The sequence below is a fragment of the Lampetra fluviatilis genome, chromosome 47, assembly GCF_964198595.1.
Source record: "Lampetra fluviatilis chromosome 47, kcLamFluv1.1, whole genome shotgun sequence".
Lineage (NCBI taxonomy): Eukaryota > Metazoa > Chordata > Hyperoartia > Petromyzontiformes > Petromyzontidae > Lampetra > Lampetra fluviatilis.
This window is the reverse complement of record NC_136321.1, coordinates 2,132,445-2,152,415: the sequence shown is the minus strand read 5'-3', so window position 1 is coordinate 2,152,415 and position 19,971 is coordinate 2,132,445.

Sequence of the window (19,971 nt, the reverse complement as noted above, 5' to 3'; positions counted from 1 at the left end):
GCCATTAAGTTGAGCTATCATTTGTGGCCAGGTTGCTTCTGAAAAAGAGCAATGGAGTTCAGTGGGCCTTACTTGGTAAAAAACAAAAAAGAGTTCAGTTTACGTTATTAATAATAAAGCACTGCATATATTTTTTCCGATAAATATTAATGAATACCAATATTCCGAATTTAAACGGAGAGCAGTGGTCACGGAATCACGAAACAACGTTTCATATCCGCAGTGATGTGTTAGACCAATATCATGCATATTATTATCCTTGGGATTAATCCACAACTTTACTGCACTTAGCAGACAAATGAGAATTTGGATTAATTTAAGAATAATAGGAAAGGGTCCTGATAATTTAAGTTTTTGCGGACCCTACATCTCACCTGGATTATAATACATTTTCCAACATTTAATATTTTACGTGTAAAAGGTCAAAACACTCCCCTGTGATGTGGCATCAGAGACTGATATCTCACGCCCCTCTCTGACCACGCCTCTCGACCCGCCCACCCACCCCCGCGTTGCACGCGCCACGTCAGCGCGCGCCCCACACAGCTGTTGCTATGGCAGCAGCACGTGACCGTTTTGAGTTCTTGGGTTTCAAAATAATTCCAGTCCTATCGTACCTATAAACAACTTTAATTTATGAAGCAGTGAGGCCATCACATTGTGCGGTGTGGTTATTTAATTGGCATCAGCAATAGGAACATTCGTCCCCTACTGGCAAACTAATGCCCATTCGCAGGCTGGTGCTGCGTTCACCCTGTGACACAGGAACAAGCTGCCATTAGGGGGTCCCCTAGGCGAAAAAGATGTATCAATACTTTGTGACTGAAAAATAGCCCCAATTATTACAATATAAATCCTAACTAATTGTGAGTATTTGTTATCTTGCCACTATCTAAGTGGTCAATATCATATACATCATCTTGGTGGTCATTCTGATGAGGGTTGCCACCTATCCTGGTTTCCCCAGGATCACTGGCGGAGCCAGTGGGGGGGGGGGGGGGGGTGGCACGTCCCCCCCCCCCAATGGTCCGATCGAAATTTATAATTTATAATTTCGATCGGATCATTGGGGTTTATTAGTAACAAATTGGCATTTCGCGGTCCCCACTGCCACTGTGTAGCATATTATTACATGCCATGGACTCTATGAGATGATAGCACAATTGTCTGAGTCCATAATTGGCAATAAGTAACGGCAAAGCAGTAATAAGTGACTCACATAATTGTGTGCAGTTGCGTATACAGTACACGACTTCCCTGAAGGAAAACACCTTCAGCCAATGCGATGCCGATCACACACGGTTCGAATTCGACCCTCGATCGATGGCTGCGCCATCGCCGCACACGCGTCGAATAAAAAGCAAGGGACAAGTCCTTACTTACTTACTAACAACTCCTATCATTTTTCATTGCTGGAGGGGTTGTCCCCCCTACCTGAAAATCCTTGCCCAGGATTGTCATTTCTTGGAAATCTTGAATCTTCCCAGAACATAAAAAGTCTGTTTTTTGACAATTGTGCAATAATACATTTGTGAAGACAATGAATGTTGATGCAGAGTTCTCCCCCGTTGCTGGTATTGAGATATACTTCCCATTATATGTTCCCTGATTTTCGCACCTCAGTGGTGGCAACTCTAGTGTACCACATAGCAGCATGATCTGTATAATTTTACATTACGGTGTGCTCTGTGCATTTTGACATTGCGGCATGTTGTGTAATGAATTGGTATATCAGTGTTGTCCCCCTTATGTACGTGGGTTTTATCTGGGAACAAGATGTATTCCTACACAGCTATCCATAAAGCAATATATTTGCCAAGCATCCCAAGCAGAGCTTCACTATAAAATGGGTTGTAACCCGTTGAGGCTTTCCTGGGTTAAGAAAAAAAGTGAATTACAATTCTGTATTGTACACTATTGGAACTCCCATGCTGTTCAGCAGCGAAATTCTTCATTCTGGTAACACCGGTGAAAACACGGGCCTTTTACCTGAGGGATTTAGTAAATGTCACAGTTGGGTTGGGTAAGCACAATCGTGTGACAGATTAAATCTACTCCACATCTCGGTGAGGCTCGAAGGGGTTCCTCGAAAACTTTTCACGGCCTCCTAAAGTTTCTCACAGCACATCCACCATATCCAATTTGTGGACGTGGCCTTTGCCACGTGGGGATTTTCGAATGCTGAACGGTGAAATTGGGACCCAGATTTCTGAGGTGGCTTTTTTTGGGAGGGTGTTTTAAGTCCCGTAAATTTTCGAGAGCTTTAAAATGGCACACATTCTTTAAAACCATTTTGGCAGACCAAGAGCTGGGGGCACCACCACCACTCTTTACACATTGTACATTGAGGAAAGAACTACGTTGTACATTTTTATTTTGGATATTAAATGACAAGGTGCGTTGACATGTAATTCGGTGGGAAGCCAGATATGGAAGAAGGTAAATGTGGTTTTAGGTGTGTGAGTGAATAGGTAGGTGAATATGCGGATGGGGGAGCGAAAGTGCAGCGGTTAGCACACCGCTATGAACACGGTGACAAGGGTTCGATTCCCGCTCACGGTCAACACCACTGCCGATTATTTGAATCGGTTCTGGGCCTTCCCTAAGTCGAATCAGCCTCAAATGAGTACCTGGTGCAATGTGTAAACATCGCAACTGGGAAGACAAAGGCGACCAGGCATGGTGCTGGGTAAGCCACCCCCTCGGGTGCCATTCCGGCCTTCGTAGGTGCTACTAGCGAATAGCACTTGACCCTAAAAGTATTTGAAGGCTTTATGGGGGATCTTTATCTTTGGTTAAGTATGGAGACCTTCCCACATGATCACTGACTGTATGGAGGCCTTCCCACATGATCACCATCCTTTATAATTCTGCGAAGCCAAAATCCATCTCATTCCTGGGTGCTGCTGGAACCTGTCACATGCAAAAACACTCGTAAAACGAAAATTGGCAGGTATCCCAATTATTTTCTCTATATTTATGTGCTTTACAGAAGGTCCAATTCCTTAAACGTTGCCTCTTATCTGTTTACTTTTAAGGCGGTGTTACAGGCGAATGTGTATAAGAGAAATTTCTCTTATCTGACTTATTTTATCCCAGAAAATGTACAGATTATAAGAAAAATAATCCAGCAGTGGATAAAAGGATATTTAACGGATTCATTCCAGGATTTGTGGATAAGAGGGTCAGAGATTAAATGTGATTATACATGTGTAGGGACAGCGCTGGGCACTTAGCGCACATGCCGCTGAGCATTTATGTGGGTATGCTGGGGGGGGGAGGAACTGGGGCAAGGGTCATGGTAGACCTTGTGGGGAAGCCTCTGGAACCCTCTGGTGGGTTCGAGAAGGGAGGCGCAGCTAGGGTGGAGGCAAGCTGTGCCGAGGAGAATATAAGCAGCGGAGAGCGAGAGCTCCAGGTTGCCAGTTTTGGGATTGGACTCGTCTCGTTGTTGCTGTCATCATCGCCGCCCTCATCGCTGCCGCCTTCACACGATCATTGCACGGCTGGACAGGAGTTGGATGTCCCGGTCGACGCTGTCGTGCGGCAGCATGGTCGTGAGAGAAAGGGGGCTTGAGTGGTGGCTTGCACTCAACAACAATAAAAGGGGAGGACGGTGCCTCCTGTGACCACCTCGTCTCCGACTGAGTGTGTGTGCGACGCACGCCAACTGCACGCACACACAAGCCTCAAGCATCGAGTAGAAGAAGAAAAAGAGACGCACTGACCGTACATTTGGTGTCAGGAGTGGGGTGAGACGGTTGTCCCTTCGACAGCCCCGGGACCCGGGAACCCGGTTACGAAGCACGTGGCTGCTGGGCGGGACAGCTGCTACGTAAAATTTGCGGGGTGAGCAGCTGTGCATCCACTGAGGAGAGAGCGGCTGGGCATCAACGGAGGGAGCGGCTACACCAGGAGGCAGGAGCGGCTATGCATCGACCGAGAGAGAGCTGCCAGGTATCAATGGAGAGAGAAGCTGCACGTCGATGGAGAGAGAGCAGCTGAGCACCGACGGCAAGAGCAGCTGCACCAGGTGGCGGGAGCAGGTGAGCGTCGACGGAGAGAGAGGCTGCGTTTCGACAGAAAAAGAGTGGCTGCACATCGACGGAAAGAGAGAACGGGGGCTGCACGTCAACGGAGAAAGAATGGGAGCTGCACGTCGATGCAGAGAGCGGCCGAGATTTTCCCGTGGTCAAGCACCAACCAAGCAGCATGTGGAGAGGGACGCGAGGTGCAGGGAAAATAGAGCGGGAGATTCCGTGGGAGTGGGAGCAGGGGCTCCAGACGGGGGACTACGCACATGGTGGGCACCATTTTGTCATCGGAGGACCTCCAGTGGCTGAGGGTACCATTTTGAGGTGAGTGTGGGAGCGCGCGGAGGAGGCGCGGCGAGTGACGGAGCTGCAGGAGGCCGCTCCTGATCTGGCACGGGAGGCTCGCACAGGATTCCTCCAGAGGAAGAGGATGGAGGACAAGATGCCCAATGCCTTCCAGGCAGCGCTGCAGATGCTGGGACGTGAGGCATACCCACTCGAGGGTGAGGGGGCGCTCGACCATAGAGTGGCGGAGAGGCTGCGGGAGCTGGCGAGGACATTGAGGGTTGACCTGCCCTCTGCCGTCGGCACAAAGATTTCATCCTCAACGGTGGCCAGAACCATCCAGGTCTTCGAAGAGCAACAGCAGCGAGCAGGGTGGGAGGCCACAGCATGGAACTTGCAACATATGGTGGCGGCGGTGGAGGGCAGGTGGGTTCCAGAATCAACACCCCTGCGGGAAAACCTGCGGCAGGGACAGTTCCCTCTGCCTTGGAGACCCGCGCCTAAATACTTCATGTGTGGTCGGTCGGTCCCCACTGCTGCAGAGTGTTGGGGTGATGATTAGGATCTGTGGAGTCACCCGTGCTCGTTGGGCCGCCGGCACAGTCAACTCAAGCCCCATCGGACCAAGTCTCTGAAGCCTACCGAGACCGCCAAGTGCGAGGCCTTGGGGACCGGACCTGGGTGGGTGATGCTGAGCAGCGAGGGGTCACGCCCTTTGAGCCGAGGACTTTGTCTCCATCGTCTCTTGGCCCTCCGGGTTCCGGAGGTGCAGGACCCCGCTGGGACGGGGGTGACTGGCGCAATGGACCGGATCACGTGAGCTATGTCCCGGATTGGGGGTCTCTCCCTTGCACTGAGAGGGGACCTGGGGGTGAAGGGGTGTTGGGGCTAAGGGCCTGGGTTAAAGGGAGATGGAGGTGATGTGCCGATTCGCGAGCTCAGGGGCGCCGCATCATGTGTGGCGGGGTCGCCGATACGCGGATGGGGGCCTGTGAGAGAGTGCCGATTCGCGAGTTTGGGGATGCTGCGTTCTGTGTGGGGGGGTCGCCGATTCGCGGATGGGGCGCTGTGAGAGAGTGCCGATTCGAGAGTTCGGGGACGTCACGTAAAGGGAGTGTTGGGTTATTATCAGGGGGCCATCGGGGAGCAGTGGAACATGTTGTTGATTGCGGAGGATGTCACGATTGAAGCGGGATTGTGAGGGAGTTTATTTTTTTCTTGTTGAGGTTCCTCGAGTCGAGAGGGTTGCCCTGCCTGCCGGTTACTGCTGCTGTGTTAACAGCCGGGACGGCTGTTTTTTAAAATGGAGGGATAATGTAGTGGCATTGCGCTGACTGTTGTACAGCAGTTGCAACTGCAGGTGGGCACTTACAACACACTCCGCTGAACATTTACACGGGTATGCCGGCAGGGCGGAGGAACTGTGGCAAGGGTCATAGTAGACCTCGTGGGGAAGCCTCTGGAACCCTCTGGTGGGTTCGAGAAGGGAGGTGCGACTATAGTGGAACCAAACCACGCCGAGGGGAATATAAGCAGCGGAGAGTGAGAGCTCCGGGCTTCCGGTTCTGGGATCGGACTCGTCTTGTCGTCGCTGATGTCGTCGCTGCCGCTCTCGTCGCTGCCGCATTCGCCCGTTCATTGCGCGGCCGGACAGTAGTTGGCTGTCCACTAGATGGAGCTCAAAAGGACCTCTCGACAGGGTATTTGGCCTACTCTTCTTGCATAATTTCTATATATACAGGGTTGCCCGAAAGTCAGTGCACATAGAGTTCCGATATTTATTTTTTTTAAATCACATAAGATTATTAAATATATTTTAACTAATGTTCCAAATGACTTCCATTAACACTTATGCACGCATTAATTATCCAATTAAATTAATTTAGGACTTTTTTTAAAGATGACAGGTGTAATATTTGAACTTTCAAAAAATCATATTTCGGCAATGAATGACCCCTTCCCACAGCACATTAACAGAGGCCAGATAAAGCTAATAAGGCCGTGCACAACACTATGATTATCACAGTTGGCGACGTACGGTGTGAAATATGTTAAACAAACATTCATATATACAAATCACATCGGAAAGCCGTACAGCACAACCCTGAACACCTATGCAGTAATAACTTAGTACAGTACTCGGAAAATCGACCCTTTGCATGCAAGGGCGACATTGAGACGAGGAGCCAAGGGCTTTGATACTCGACAGGAAACTATCTTTATAAATATATTCTTGTTCTCACCATAAAAACGCCAAATCGTGCACGTACAGACCACCTCCTTTCATATGCAGTTCGATTCCTGACAACCCTGAGGATTCATGGAAACTCCGAGGCCATAATATAAGGGGGATAAAGAAAAATAATTTCGCGAATCAAATGGTTGTGCCAAATCGCAACAATTCATGCAGCAAGGGAGGGCGTGAATTGTTACATTTCTCCCTGATACTCTTGCCCTGTGCACATCCATGGCTCACTATTTGTGTTTAAATCATAGAATGAAAACACACAGCAGTCTTCTATTAAAAATGTATAGGTTCAAGGCTTTGAGGTCTTATTGTCACACGTGCATGATGTCGCCATGGGGATTCATAACTCTTGCAGTATTATTATCCCAATGTCAAAGAGTCTCTATATGCATGGCCATTGTGTATCATGAAGAACAAAGAAATTGTACGTTTGTATAACCGAGTCCAGTCTATCTGTTGACTACGACCAATTCACCCTAAATGCACCCAATCTCGTGGGACCCCAGGAGTTAAGTCAGTTTTAGCATAGGGCTGCGAGGTGACCAGGAAACATACAAATACACAGGCAATGCATAGCCAGTACTTAATCGCCAAAATAAACTGTTTAATCGCGTTATTTATAAATGTGTCGTAACCCTCCACCACCCGACACGGCCAATCAGTAAAAAAAGGTGTCACATTGGCAATAGACAAATAGTTCACTACTTTAGCCCACCGGTGTGTTGAAGAGTGAATCCACAACATTTACATTTGCCCGATGATGCTGGATGTAATTACCAGCGAAACGTCGTACTCAAAAATTGTAAATGTTGTGGATTCACTCTTCAATACACCAGTGGGCTAAAGTAGTGAACTATTTGTCTTTAGTCAACGTGACACCTTTTTTATTGAGTTGCCGTGTCGGGTGGTGGAGGGTTACGACACATTTGTAAATAACGCGATTTAACCCAAAAACGTGTATTATGAATAATATTTGTCGCGAAAGCCTACGTGTTAAACTAAACTGTTTAAGTCCACCTATTAATGGGTTTTATCCATCAGTGGCTTGACAATGGGCCATAAACTGTTATTATTTTAATGCATGCAGTACTTGGCCAGGCAGTGTCAAAAAAGTGGCAGAGGTGGCGTTCGGGGTCGGACTAGTACTCGTGGCTGGTTGGCTAATCAGCTGTAATTAGGGGCAAGGCTAACAATTGATTGGCTCGAGTGTTCAACCCAGAATCTGTCTGCGCCTTCTCTCCATTGCTATGTGCAGCCTTCTCAGTTCTTGCAGTGTTGTGGTTAGTGAGTGGCTTGCACTCAGAAGATTGATAGTTAATCTTGGTCATCATCATCATCAGGCATGAACTGCTGGCTGAAGGCCTCCCCAAGCTGTTGCAACCCTCCACAGTCACGCAATGCAGTGATCTATTTATCTCCTGCACATGAGCTGATCTCATCACTAATCCTGGAGAGGACAATATAATGAGTACCACTTTATAGGATGTCAGTACGTATTGTCCAAGTGATAGATTCACCCACGTCATTGAAATGGGGAATTTTCCACCACTAGTTTAAGGGTCTAATTAGGCATTGAGTAGTGGGCCCATCGCTTCGACTTTTTAATACAGTCAGGGATGGAATCAAATTCACTTGGACGATGTCGAGTGCGAATACAGACAGGCACGTGGATGAACCGAGAGGTATGGTGCCAAGACCTCTGGGCACATGGAGAACATGACCAAGATATAACTGGCCATGGAGACGCCATGCATATTCTTGTTTTTAATGTGATTCCAAATTTATGGAGGTTCGACCTTCAGGCACGATGCTTTCCCAGCCCCTTTATGCATACCATTAGCGGTGATATATTGCCACGTTACAACTGAAATTACATTCATGGCAATTACAGTTCGCAATCTCACAGTGCCTCAAGTTAATTGTTGATGCATTTTTTTCCCTTGTATCGAACTCTAATGAGGGGGTTCGATGGCATAAGTCCCATAATGAGAAGGTAACAGAGCATTTCATCACACGTTTGCCTTCGTTCTCGGTGATAAGCAGCCTGTGGATTGTGCACATTAAAATACTATTGGATGTTAGAATTAGAGAAAACGGGAAATTTGTTCAACAATCAGCTTAGGAAAATGTATTAACTTTTTTTTACTTTATATTATTTCGCCATACCACGAACCTCCTCTCCCCTCCCTGGTGAGTGGATATTAAGGCTGTTAAAGCACTTGCACTCGAAACCCAGATGTATTCTGAAGAGTAAGAATTCTAGGCTTGGACCGAGTTATTCTCAGAGACATTCCTGTCAACCCCTTATCAGTGCCTACCTTTACACCATTAGAAGGGTAAAAAATCCAATTATCAGTGCCTACCTTATTACAGACCAATTCAGACCCGTATTGGTCACCCGTGCCCTTAAACATCTCAACGTTCATCCTAGAGAGTCCCATCACAAGGGAGAAACACAGATATATTTTTTAAATATGTTTTTGCCATTATTGAAACGGCTGTACGCCGTATGGACCTCAAAACTCAATTTCCCTTTACAAGAATAGCGTAAACCGTATCGGTTGACAGCTATGTAGAGATGCAGGCTCGGTGTTCTGATATGGATATCAGAATTTTGAAAGACACCAACCTACACCCCCCCCCCCCTTCCTGTAACCCAAACGTAGAATCTTATAGGTGCTGGCTCAGCTTCTTGATAGGAGCCAAACTTCCCCCGTTGGGCAAAGAAGCCTCAGGGCTAGGAAACCATGTCAACCTCGCTATCTTGTCTTCGGTGGATAATGGCAGTGAGTTTTTTTACTTGTTATTTGCTTTTCCAGTTGGATCATCGATATTCCGGCTGCTTCCAACATTATCCGGCGGTCCAGGGCTTTATTTCAGTGTTACATATTATATATATAGTACCTTATACACTGCATACTTAAACAATGAAAACACTGCACGACTAAATTTCGATTTAAAGCTTTCGTGACTGCAGGGATTCATCTTCTTGGTTCTTTCGGTAAAGTCACGTAGAAGGGAAATAATAAAATAATAAAAATAAATTATATTAGTATATTATATTATTACATTATATTTACTTATATTATTGTATTATATTATTTTATTATGTTTTATTTTTATTATTTTATTATTTCCCTTCTACGTGACTTTACCGAAAGAACCAAGAAGACTACACGACTACACATGCAGAGTCTTCGAGACTGGAGTAGTAAGTACGGTACAGTAAATACGGTAACTTTTTAGAGTAGTATATTTATTCGTGTCTATTTGTATACTCTTTGCTCTTTGGTTTTTTCGGTAAAGTCACGTAGGTAAAAAATTAAATAAAAATAAATTAAATCACGACGTTTCGGAGGCAACACAACAACAACAAAAATACACGCAACACCTAAAAAAATGCTATAATCGGTGATCTACCGTATCATTTATTTTATAAGCATGCAACTTATTTTTGTTGTTGTTGCTTTTTTTAACCACACAATTCCAACAGTACTAAAGGCAGCAGCAATGTCATGAGACATTGCTGCTGCATTGTCTCATGACATTGCAGCATGTGGGCTCACGTTTTCTACAATTGCGCTAGAATAGAGGTTTTTTGGGGGGTTAAATAGCATAAATATAAATGTGTCGGTAAACCCGCCACCACCCGACACAGCCAACTGGTGAGGCTTGTCATGTAAACAAAACATGCCAACTCGTTACCAGTTCAGCACACCGGTGTGGTTCGCCGGTCATTGCAACCAGCCTCATCTGGCTGTCACCTGATGAGGCTGGTTGTATTTACTGGCGAAATGTCATACTCGAATTGTACATGTTGTGGGTTTACTCTCCAACACACCGTTGTGCTAAACTAATAAAGAATTGGCACGTTTTGTTTACGCGACAAACCTTACTAATTGGGCTGTGTCGGATGGTTACGGGTTTAATGGAACATTTATATTTACGCGATCTACCCCCAAAAAAACCTCTACCGTGGATAATATTGGTCACAAAAGCCTACTAAAGTGTTAGACCTACAATTGCACTGTTATCCACACGAGGGGCGCCACCTGTTCTGTGCCATGCATGGCAACCAAACCCCAACACCTCTTGGAACATTGCAAATGAACAGAAATACTCTGGCAATTGTGCTGTGTGAAGCAATTGATTGGTAGGCCCGAGACCTTCAGAACACGACATCAGATAACCCTTTCCAGTCACAGGGAGTGGGTCTGGACTCGAATCCATGAGTTTTGAAGTTCGAGTTTGAGGGCTTTGACAGGGAAATCCCTAAAGCGCCAGCATTCGAGGTAAACGGGAAGCTTCCATTGGAAAATAAATCACTATTATAGAAAAAATTCCTCCGGCCGGAACACTGTTCGGACGATAATGATACCGTCTGAAGAATACACCTATTTAAAGATACATGTGTATTGTAATTTTAAAATGTATACTTATCCGTTGTGTAGAATTGAGTGAACCCGTTTGCTTGGATGCTACATGGCTCTGCTTGGCCGTGTCTCGTTCTTTCACCTTTAAACGTGTATCTTACAAACTAAATAAATGTTTCAAGGACATCAGGAAATATACGTAACGATTCAACACCCAGTGAACATTAACTTTAATCCTCTGCTTCATGGAGATTGATTAAGCTGTCCAGTTCCAGTCACAGTGCTTTTTAAAGCTATTAATGCGTTGTAAATTAAGTAATTATTATTAATTATTTAAAAAAATTCTTCGATGTTAATGGAATATAGAATGAAGAGTTTCTTCATAGTTGAATTATTCGCAGGAATAAACTAACTACTATTATTTACTCGTATTTTACCAGCTCAGGCCCGCTGAGCTATATAACTTTCTTTTCAGAAGCGACCTGGTCACAAATGTTAGCCCAATGAAGTGGCTTATCATGCGGACACTTATGACAGCATCCAAAAACTGGAAACGCATATTTATAAATATGGAAGGAAAAACAGGACCCGGACAAAAAATCAACGCGACCAAGGTGAGAGAAATACATGCAAACTCCAAATATACAACAGGGGTCATGGTAAACATCTCCTTCGCCTGGTATGCCCCATTTCAGCCTGGCTTCGGGAGGTTTTACTCTTGTAGCCTCCTGAGCTACCGAGCCACCAGGGTTGCCACCACTCTGGGTTGGTCCCGGACATTCTATGAATTTGCATCTGCGTTCTGGTGGCAGGAATTTATTTGTACCAAGATCTTGGTACCGATGTTGTGTTGTATGTATGCTGGACTTCTTTCGCACCACACAGCCAACCGTGTTAATCGGAGGTGTTGAACTTCATTGCACAGTTTTGATAATAGGCTTGGACTGAGAAATATGAAACCTTACGAGCAATTCATGTGTTTTTTTAAGGCTTAAACAAAATACACCCCGTATTAATATGTGGGGCTACACTCTTGATTGTTAAGGAGCAATCCGTATTTGTTTGACACGTGGTTTCTGTTGAGGTGATGGTGTACAGATGTATGTTGAACTTATTTAGCACCGCACGTTGCCAACCGTGCTACTCGGGAGGTGTGGGGAAAGGACAACAAACTAAACACAAAAAGTATCTCTCAAGAAATTAGTTTGCAATATAGATTTAAGTGCATAGCTCCAGTGGCTTCTTAATATCGGAAGGAATAGATTCACAGAGATTCAGAGACTCATATAGAACCATAGAGACCCATAAAGACCCACAGAAACCGAGAGACCCATACTCGTATGTATGTTGAACTTCATTCGCACTGTTCGTAGGCAACTGTACTAATTTGCGGTGCAGGGGAAGGACAACAAACTAACCACAAAAAGCGGTTCTAAAGAAATCAGTTTTCAATGTACATATGTAGAACTTCTTTCACACCGTACGTAGCCAACCGTGCTAATCGGATGGGGCACAATGGGTAAAAGGTCCTGGTGTGATCGGAAAGGGACATGTCCCTTTCACCTCCAGTAGGGGAGGCTACATACACATCTAAGCGCCACAAAAGCGAGAAACCATTCCCGTCTTTGAGCCCATATTAATTAGCACAGCCAATTAGGAATGCTTTGCTTGGATTCGCCACCCAGTGCGTATCACTAACAAGCGCTCATTTGGTTTTACACATACACAGTGCGAATTACAGATGCAAAATTCGATGCATCATGTACTGTGAACACTATGAAAAAAATTGCGATTCCATTAATTTTTCGTGCCATATTTTTGCTATTATATCGGAGTATATACACTGTAAGCATGCTCCTTATTTAAAGTGACGCTACTTCAGAGTTGTGTGTGCAAACAGCTGTGCTCTTTGTGTATGTGTCTTGAAATTATAAGCAAGCATGATGCCCATATATGCCACTCAACAATATCCTACCTGGCTATACTCAGTGGCCTCCGCCATATGTCTATAATGTAATTTGGCATGAAGATTATTATACTGTCATCCCCTGTTCGGGGAGATCTATTCGCATGCCAGCGAGTCGGATTGTGGGGCGCCACGGTGGCTAGGTGTTAACCACCTCGTCTGGTATAAAGGAGGTCGTGGGTTTGATCCCGACCCTGACGCCAGCTGTATATTTGGAGTTTGCATGTTCTTGTAGATTTTTCTCTAGGTCCTCCAGTTTTTCCCTCCACACATAGAGACACGCGTTTAGAGTATTTGGTTGCTATAATTATCCACATGATAAGCCACTTCATTGAGATATCATTTGTTGCCAGGTCACTTATGAAATAGAGCTCGAAAGCTCAGTAGGCCTTACCTGGTGAAATAGAAAAAAGTTTCATTTTAGTTTTTAGTGAAATCAACGAGCATTTCCCGTGCATTTGCGCGGGATATAACTTAAGCGAAATCCATAGTGCTACGGATTTAACGAATTCCACTTGAAATCTATAAATGGAGACGTTAGTGTCACGATTTTCCGAACAATCTAATTTGGTTTAAACGTTTTGACCAAAGAAAGTCGCATTCACTAAAACGCCGTGTTGTGTACACTTTTACACGGCACCACACCAGAGGTGATGGAGGGGTCACGCGGGGACGAGAGACCACACCAGAGGTGATGGAGGGGTCACGCGAGGACGCGGCACCGCACCCACGGTAAAAGAGAGATGGCTGTAACGAAGGCACGAAAAAGGAGATTTGGGGATTGGAGGAAACCCAAAAGAGAGATATTTGGCCGGGAAACAATGAGAACGGAAGGGGCTGAGAGAACCTTGTGGAAGGGTCCAGAAGGTGGGGAGAGAGAGGATAGATAAGGGGGGGTGTAGGGAGCTCGGGGCTTCGGAAAAGGATGGCTGAAGAGAGAGCTTCCTAACAGTGCACGTTACTGGGAGTGTGTCGGGCGTGGGGAGCGGTAGCGCTGTGGTTAGCCCATTGCGCTACGAACCTGGCGAGCCGAGTTAGATTCCCGTTCATGGCCAGCACCAGTGAGGATTATCTGAACCGGTCCTGGGCCTCTCCTTGGTCGGCTCGGCCTCAAATGCGTATCTGGTGCGGTGTGTAAAAACATCGGCACTTGGAAGACAAAGGCGGCCCGGCATGGTGCTGGCCACTCACCCCCTTGTGTGTCATGCCTGCCTTCATCGGTCCTCCCTGTATGTGTGAATGTATGTTGAACTTCTTTCGCTAACGTACGTAGCCAACCGTGCTAATTGGAGGTGCGGGGAAAGGATATGAAAACAAAACACAAAAATCAGCTGTAAAGAAATGAGTTTGACTAACAGCGCTTGTGCCAACAACCTGTGTGGACTTCCTTTCAGCTGTAAAGAGGGGGTGAGGTGTACTTTACTAAGTGAACCTTGTTTTTTTTTCCTTCTTGAAATTAAATTATTTCATTGTGAAATCGTTCACAGCGAATGTTTATATGTCGGCTCTGTAATTGGGAAATATAACAAAAAATGAATCCCTTGAAGAATGTTCTTTCCGTTATTACAACCAAAATCATTGCACACCAGCAAATTAAATCTGACATCATGGACATAATCAGAACTCAAAGGCGCTAGCCATTAGCTTCCCACTGACACGGCTGGCCCACTTTCAATCACCCATTGATCATTGCATTTCACTTTGAACAATGAAGTGCAAGGAGCGTTCCAACAATGACTCATTTACAGATGGGGGGTATTTGGATGTTGGGAGGTGTTTGTTTAACATTTTATTTCGGGGTAAAAATGTTGGTTATTCGCAATTTTCCATGAAGGACCCTGGCAAGAGAAACATTTTTAATTCGTGTTTCCCACCCACATACCGTGTGGAATAGACGGGACGAGCGTTCCTGGGTAGTGGTAGTGTTATTTCCTAATTGCTTATGCCTCAAAAGTAAAGAAAATAGTTATTATTCCCCACAAACTTTGATTTTGTGACCAGGACACAAAAGCAAAGTTAATAATCCACTCCATTAATAACACTGTGTAACAATTATTTTTTGTTCCTGGGTAGTAAGTGTTATTTCCTAATTGCTTATGCCTCAAAAGTACAGAAAATCGCTATTATTCCCCACAAACTTTTATTTTATGACCAGGACAGGGATTTTGACTTAAAGCTTTCGTGACTGCAGGAATTTACATTCTTTGGGTCTTTCGGTAAAGTCACGTAGATAGGTTCAAAGAAAATAACAAAAAACTACGACGCAACACAAGCGGTCGATGACCGCTTGTGTTGCGATCGAAACGTCGTAGTTTTTTGTTATTTTCTTTGACTTTACCGAAATATACCCGGGACAGTGATATTTAGAATTTTACCATTTTTCAATGAGAAAACGTGTGCATCTGTGTCTTTCGTTCACGTAAAGTCCTGGTCACAAAAGCAAAGTTTGTGGGGAATAATAGCCATTTTCTATACTTTTAAGGCATAAGCAATTAAAAAATAACACTTAGTACCCAGGAACAAAAATTGTGTTATATAGTATTATATATGTAGTGGCATCGCTGGATGTCAACAGGCTGTGGGTGCAGTACCGGCCCTAGAGGGGCACGGCGTGCGGTGTAGCGACATCGCCGGTTACCACAATGGTGTGGGTGTAGTACCGGCCCTAGAGGGGCCCGGTGTGCGCTGAATAATAGCGCTGGTTGGCACCACGCTTGAAGTGCAGTGCCAACCCTACAGAATAGGGTGTGGGGGTGCCGACCGAAGGATGAAGTTGCGTGATGCCATGGCACTCTGGTTGACCTGGGAGGACAGGTGACTGGTTAAGTTGACAAAGGGGCCCCAAGAGGGGGCTAGGGGGGGGTCACGTGATTAGGACCCAGATCCTTCCAGAGGATTCTGGAAGGTGGACGTGGCCAAGGGCAGACCCTGGCCACGCCACAGATAATATGAGCCGGGTCCCGAGAGGGACCAGGGTTGTTGTTCATACTGGAAGAAACCCTTCGTCTACGTTCTCCGTTCAACGAGTCTCCAACACGTGGACCCGGGATACAGTCGTTGGTCCCAGTCCGTAGTAGCAGTTTAGTTGTAACTAGTGTAGTTAGCCTGGTGGTCACCACCTTAGGTTGTTATTCTGTTAAGGGGACGTTACCTCATGTGATGGAACTGAATAAATGTCTTGCCTCCAAGTCTACGTCTGCGACACAATTGAACCCATTACATATGTAGGACTTGAGATAACACGCGTCACGCGTTTGGTTGTGATACGGACGTGCGGCAGACAGTAAGGGCGAACAGGGACACAGGGAGCGGAGCGCGCGATACAGTTGTTGTTAATTAAGGGATGCTGCAGGTGTTAGGGGTAACTGAGGACGCTGGCGGGTGATTGGTCGAGAGGGTGAGTGATTGAAGACTGGCGCCGGGGTGTCTACGATAACAGCATCACGTGAGGCTGGGGGCCTGGGGGCGAGTAGCGAGGCAGGGAATAACATAATTAATTGGGGCTAATTGGTTCGGGGATAAAGGCAGAGAGCGTATGGAGATACGGGAGTTGTTGTTAGTGTTGGAGTCGCAGTTGGAGTTAGCGTTGGAGTTGGTGCCTGGGACAAGAGTGTATAGTATAAGGTAGCAGTGTACAAGAGTGTATAGTATAAGGTAGCAGTGGACAAGAGTGTATAGTATAAGGTAGCAGTGGACAAGAGTGTATAATATAAGGTAGCAGTGGACAAGAATGTATAGTATAAGGTAGCAGTGGACCAAGAGTATACAGTATACGGTAGCAGTGGAGAGAGAGTACGGACGGAGTAGCAAGGACGGAGCGAGTACAGCATAGCGAAGCAGCGGAGTAACGGACCTTGGTGGGGAGAAAGAGAGCGAGCGAAGCAGCGGAGCGGAGCGAGCGAACGGAGGGACATTGAGTGAGGTCGATGGAGAGCTGTGCATTGAAGAATATGGAGGAACATTGAGTGATGCTGTCGGAGATGTGAACTATACACGTGAATAAAGGAACGAGAAAGACAAAGAAGTTGTCGCGTCAGTACGAGTCCTACACATATATATATAGATGCTCGTTGCGTACACCTCTGTAAGATGACTGAAGTCTGTTTTGTGTGTTGCCATAAACCTCAGATTAGCACGGTTGGCAATGTACAGAGCGAAAGAAGTTCAACGTACACACATACAAAATCAAACGTCCTTCGCGCTCTACAGTTGTCTACATGCATAACCTAAGGAAACAGGAGAAAGAGAGAAAAAAAATTGTTGCACTGTAATTAGGCTCCCAAGGCGCCTTGATTAATGCAAACAAAAAGAGCGCGATAGGAGGCCATGATCGGAATTAAGTTTGACAGAAGGAGGACGATGGTGAGAACAAAGCAATTAACTTCACCTCTCTTTCATTTGCCCCCAAAGTGGGTCAACGGCTTGGCCGTGCTCCCGGCAGGGTGTGAAGGTGGAGGGGGGAGGTGGGGGTGCAGACATCGAGCCACGGACCCGTAAACAAAACAACGGAGGGCAGCGCTTCCTTCACCAGTGCCTTCCCGCCGGTGTCCGTCCCGCTCCGGAGAGAGAGATGGGGAGGGGCTCTGCCAATGGCGGAGTTTCCAGCCAAGGCGCCTCTCGAGGGGGCCCAAGGGTGACGGGAGCGTGAAAAAGCCCCAGTTTAGGATGTCAATTCACAAGCGCAAAACCACCCATTGATTAAAACCTGGGACTCATATTACGGGCATTTTCTCTTTACATTTCAACCCAAACATATTCCGACTGGTAAATGTGAAATGTCATGTTTGAAGCCCCCACACCTCAATCCCCACCTGCGGTTCCATGTGTTTATTGGTTCAACCAGGTGAGATTTGATTAACCAGGTATAAACTCAAGAGACAAAGTTCGTCTCATGTGCAAGTGTTCATATATAGATGTATATATATATCACACAGATACTCACAAAGACTCCCCGTATAGCATTAACAGACTGTAGCGCCAAGTGCTGTTAGCAGCACCTATGAAGGTTGGCACGGCACACTAGGGGATGGGTGACCAGCACCACGCCTGACCACCTTTCTCTCCCCAGTGGTAATGTTTGCACACCGCACCAGGTATTCATTTGAAGCTGAGTCGGCCTAGAGGAGGCCCAGGACCAGTTCAGATAATCGTCACTGATATTGGCCATGAGCGGGAATTGAACTCGGGTCGCCGGGTTCTTAGCACAATGCGATAACCACAACACTACCACTCACCCACTAGACACAGATACTACACGCAGGCACACATGTAAACTACACAGCATCCGGTACAACCTATAAGTACGCATACACAAGCAAAAATACACTTTCACGCACACATTTTGAATTAGCATGTATTTGCTTTATTATGCATGTCGGCCTACAGACCACAATCCCTGGAATCTATTTGGTTGCAGCTGGGAAAAATCTGTTGATGGGTTCGTGTTGATGTTTGTTTTTGGTTCATAATAGAGTTTTTTGGGTTAGATCGCATAAATATATAAATGTGTCGTTAAACCCGCCACCACCCGACACAGCTAACTAGTAAGGGTTGTCACGTTAACAGAACATTCCAATTCGTTACTAGTACAGCACACCGGTGTGTTAGAGAGCCAAGCCACAATATTTACAATCTGAGTACGACGTTTCGCCAGTACAACAATCTCCTATAATTAGTCTTGGCCAGTAGTAGCTAGTTTTGCACAGAACTCCAACATTATCAAAATCAATTGAGTGTCCTTGTTGTTTGTTTTTGCTGTTTGTTGAATGTCCGGGTGGCCTGGTGGTCAGAGCGCTCGCCACTCAACAAGTTCGCCAATGAACATCGCCGCCAGACAGGAATCCACCCAAGCCATGCAGCCAGAAAGCGTTTCTTCTAATAAAGTATGATTATTATAAATGATAAAAAATATAATATCTCCTGTGTGTATTGAAATGGTATGTTTTTGAAAGGAGCTGTTTGCCAACATTTCATTGTTATTTCTGCCTTTGCCTGAGTTTTCACAGGATATCAGCCTTCCTCTGAAAAATACATGTTGATCGCTCAGTGATGATTTTTTGTTGCATACAATATTAATGTACGGCGATATATAGTTGTATCATCCATTATCCGGCTGCTTCCAACATTATCTGGCGGTCCCGGGCCAATCCGGCGAAACCGCAAAACCGCTCCAAAGGCTGAAACCCAGTCCGGCGATCGTCAAACAGGTGGTTGTGTTGAGACAAGAATTTAGTAGCGCGTACATCACCCCATGAATAGTGTCCGAGATTTGAGTGTTAAATAGGGTACAGAAAATAGAGTAACTTTTTAGAGTAGGATATTTTTTTTGTCTATTTGTATGTTTATTTATGCCAATTTCAGATAGTAAACAAATTTAAAACGCAAAAAACATACACAACAGCTAAAAACATTTTGTTATGTCAGAATGTGCAAAAATAAGATGTTAAAACAAATATGATTAAGAAAATCCGGCGCTGCCCTTCCCTCCGAAGCCGCCAGATAATCGATGATCTACTCAATGTAGCCTTCCCCAACCCACGCTGAACAGTCCTGGGCAACATGGACAAATCACCTCCATGACCGGGATAACGTGAGCAGGCCCTCATCCGAGAGGAGATTTAACGAAAGGTGCTTCTTACTTTGGACCGTATCTTCCAGATTACAAGACACTGTCTGAAAGTAACATGCACCGCCAACTTGTGCCCACGTGTCAACAATGTTACGCAGTACAATCCCGTGCTGGCCACACATACACAGCCACTGAATTACGCTGTGAAAATAACTATTTTATATTACCAGGTAAGATCCACTGAGCTGTATACCTCTTTTTCAGAAGCGACCTGGCAACAAATGATATCACGTGGAAATATTTAGCAGCCAAATGTGGAGGGGAAAAACGAAGGACCCGGAGAACAATCCACGTGATCACGGGGAGAACATGCAACCTCCAAATATACAGGCATCATCAGGGTCGGAATGGAACCCATGACCTCCTGTATACCAGGCGAGGTACGTAACATCTTGCCACCGTGGCGCCACTGTGGATTGTAGATGCACCCCCCACTT